Source organism: Terrapene carolina, unplaced genomic scaffold, assembly GCF_002925995.2.
Source record: "Terrapene carolina triunguis isolate 2854851 unplaced genomic scaffold, T_m_triunguis-2.0 Scaffold85, whole genome shotgun sequence".
Classification (NCBI taxonomy): domain Eukaryota; kingdom Metazoa; phylum Chordata; order Testudines; family Emydidae; genus Terrapene; species Terrapene triunguis.
The window spans coordinates 11284504-11288312 of NW_020664436.1; the positions used below are offsets into that span (position 1 = coordinate 11284504).

Below are 3809 nucleotides of genomic sequence, written 5' to 3' on the forward strand. Positions count from 1 at the left end.
TTCTAATTTTGAACATATTGAAATGTGTTTTGATGTGTCACAGTAGGTTTTATTTGGTCTCTGCTGACACTCGCTATCCACAGACATTAGATAGTAGAGCTGGGATAATCTCTAGGGTAATTTAGTTTATCTTCCTGCATCACTGTGATTTAGCATTCATTGGTTCTTATACAATCCCCAGTCATTTACCTTGATTACATGCAATGATAGATGAAGGAAGGTGTGGAATTGCTAACTTTATAATTTTATAAGGCATATTCAGTATTCATGGCACTGTGTAATCAGGTACCTAAGCCAAACAAATAACATGCCTCTTCCACTGAAAGCTTACATTCCTAAGAAACAGTATGTACAAAGCTACAAACACAAAGTGCTATAAAGCTATTGCAGCCACTCAGCTTATCATTACACTTACATATTTTCTATTATTTAGTAGATCTGAGTAAAACTTTGTGGTTTCACTTAACAATGGGTTCAAGTAGCCCTTGTTCAAGGTTTTTTGTTGTTGTTTGGTGGGGGTGGGGGGTTCCAGTTTGTCTGGGTCTTTGCTTTGAATTTTTGGTTCAAATAGCCAAAAAATCTAAAAGCAAACCCCAGTAACAACCTCATATCGCAGGACCATAAAAGTTAGAAGTTGGAAAAATCTATTGGATGGTGCTTCAGCAAGGGCATGGTATCACTTTTGTCACCTTTGTCCGGCTTGTCCTCGTCCGTCCTTCCATGAACGCAAGTCGACACCACATCATTCTGTTTTGTTGCGCACATGTTCTTTCCATTCCGGGCCAAAGAGTTTCATCATGGGATCAGTCCAGCACGTTTTCGGTCTGCCCAACAGTCGCTTGTGGTCTCTGGGGATCCAGTCACTGATGCAGGTTGTCCACCTATTGTTTTGCCTGTGGATTACATGACCCTCCCATCTCCGCTTTGCGTCATACATCTCGTGCACTACGTTGGTCACCTCTGTACGCCTTTTGATCTCCTCGTTTGGTAAATGATCATGGAGCGATATCTTGCAAATTTGCCTTTCCATTGCTCTCTGGGTGACAGTAAATTTTTCTTCCTCTGCTTTCATCGTTGACCGGCTTTCTGCTCCATATATCATTGCTGGCAGAACAATGGAGATAAACAGTTCTTTTCTTTTCTTCCTGGGCAGTTCATCATCTGTTAGAGACGTCTTTATTTTGTTGAAACTTGCCCACCCTGCCTTTCTCCTCCTACTGCATTCCCCTTCAAATGAGTTGTTTCTGACCCAGCTGACCCAGCTAAATATATTTGTTGGCCTCCTCAATTACTTTCCCATTTACAGTGATGATTCCTGCTGCACAATGCTCATTCTGCATCCACTTTGTCTTTGATGTGTTCACTTCCTACCCAATATCATGTGAAAGTGTGCTGCAATTTGTTCTCCAGTTCTGTGGCATCCTTTGCCAATATTATAGTCGTGAGCTAAGAGAAGACGTGTTAACTGTTCTCCATCAATTCTGATTCCTTCTGCCCAGTTCAGTTTCTTGAACAGCAACTCCAGTACTGCTGCAAACAGCTTCGGTGAGATTGTGTCACCTTGTCTGACTCCTGTATGTATAGTAATAATGCAGAGGACATTGAATAATGTTATCTCTGATGAACAATTGCAGTTAGTTTCTTCTAGAAGGTCAATGTACCTCAGGTCGATTCCGATTTCATTGAGCACGTTGAGTACAGCGTTAATCTCCACCGAGTTGAATGTCTTTTTGTAGTCGACAAATGCAATACACAATGGTACTTTGTATTCCTTGCATTTTTCAATGCGCTGCCAAACTGAGTGGATATGGTCAATTGTTGAATACCCTCAGTGGAAACCAGCTTGTTCTTTGCTTTCGTACATTTCAAGATCCTTCTTAATCTGATTGAGTATGACGGGGTGAAGACCTTATACACTTGTGAGAGGATCGTGATTGGACGGTAGTTGCTCAATTCTTCTGGATCACCTTTCTTCATCAATAGTATTGTTTTCAATTTCTTCCATGCATCTTGAACACGCTTGCTATTGCTGTAGATGGTGAACCATTGTGCCAACACTTTGAAGAGAGTATTTTCCCCTGCTTTGAGATATTCCAGCCAAATATTGTCCATGCCTGGGCTCTTCCATCTCTTTATGTTATGAACTGCATATTCAATTTCTTCCCACATAAAGTCGGGAATTTCTTCTGTAGCCTGCTGCCTTGACGGTGTACACTGGACATTGACATGCCTGCAGAGATCATTGTAGAATTTTGTACATATTTCATTCATCTTGCTCCTTTACGATGTCCTTTCACCATATTCATTTTTCAGCGCTGCCTGGATAACCTGTTTCAGCCTAACATCTCTTTTTACATTCTTCAGACTCTTGTTCTTTTCAGCTGCCTCTCTCAATTTCTTCTTTCTAAAGTCTTCATAGTTTTCTTTGATCTTCACGTGAATTTCTTTGCACAATGTCCTGTATTCTTCACCCATTTTTCCTTCTAATTTCATGTGCGCCCTCCTCGCCGACAGATTCACAGTTTCCTCACTGATCATCTGCTTGCATCACAGCATTTTCAATGCCTTTGTCTTCTTAGCTGCTGAGATTATTTGTGAGATAAACTCTTTGTAGTCCTCATCGACGTCCTTGTTGACCTTATACTCGAGGTCCATTTCATTCACTTCCTGTGCAAATGCCTCTTCATTGAAGTGGCATATTCACTTCAGTTTCGGGCTTCTCTTGACTCGGTCTTTGTAGGCATGGTGTGCAACATATGATGGTCTGAGCCTGTGCAAGTGATTCATTCTCCTTTTATCACTACATCATTGAAGACTCTTCTGGTGTCCGTCAATACATAGTCAATCTGATTCAGTGACTTCATCTGGGCTTTTCCACATCCACTGTCAACGTTGTTCTTTTTGAAATATCGTATTCATTACGTGGAGATGGTTTGCCTCTGTGAATGCAATCAGACATGCTCTGTGATCATTTCTTACACCTTTACCAAATTTTCCTACATACTTTTCATTTTCATTCTCCTTTCCACCTACTATTGCACTGAAGTCCCCTTGGATGATGATGGTGGAGGTTGATCTTTTTTGCATTGCCTCCTGCAGCTCTTTGTAGAAATGTTCCATTTCTTCATCTTCCGCTTGCTGCGTGGGAGCATACACCTTTATAATTTTAATTGTTCTCCTTTGTTTTATCTGAAGCGTGAGAACTGCTATCCGGGGTGATATGATGTTGCAGCTGACTATCCTTGGGATTGTTTCTTACCTGACAATGAATTCAACACCACCAGTCCCTGCTCTATTGTTGAATGATCTTCCTAGGAATACTTGCTCTCCACTTTCCCATTGTGCAATGAGGTCTTTTGTTCGTCTTGCTTCGCATATCCCGATGACATCCGCTTTTATTTATTTTGTGACTTCAATGTAAGTATTGATGTATGGATCAGATGATAGTTTTCTTGTGTTGTGACTTGCAACAAATAGTTGGACTATTCTTTTAGCCATTTTCCGGTTTTTGTCCTGTGCTTCCCCAGGTTGTGAGCGTTGGTCAGGTCGATGCATGAGTCTGTGCTCAGTTTCCCAGTTTATTCTGCTTTGTGTGGCTTGTTGGGAGAAGAATTTTGCTGCAGTGCATTCGGGGTGCCAGTCCTCGTGCCCTGTAGCTTCGGTACCCCCTCCACTTTGGCCATGTTGCCCTAGAGTAATAAAGGTACGGTCGGACTCCCTACTACCCTGGACGCTAGCTCAACACCTTCTCGGCTTGGTAAGACCTGCCAGAGCATATGCTCTGCTGTACTTCACTATCGAACCCCGTT

The 3809-nt window shown here is 41.9% G+C and overlaps 1 pseudogene; it reads right to left on the minus strand.

The window, feature by feature from the left end:
* Positions 1–742: 742 nt before the first annotated feature.
* LOC112104590 lies at positions 743–3498 on the minus strand (annotated as a pseudogene).
* Positions 3499–3809: the final 311 nt, after the last annotated feature.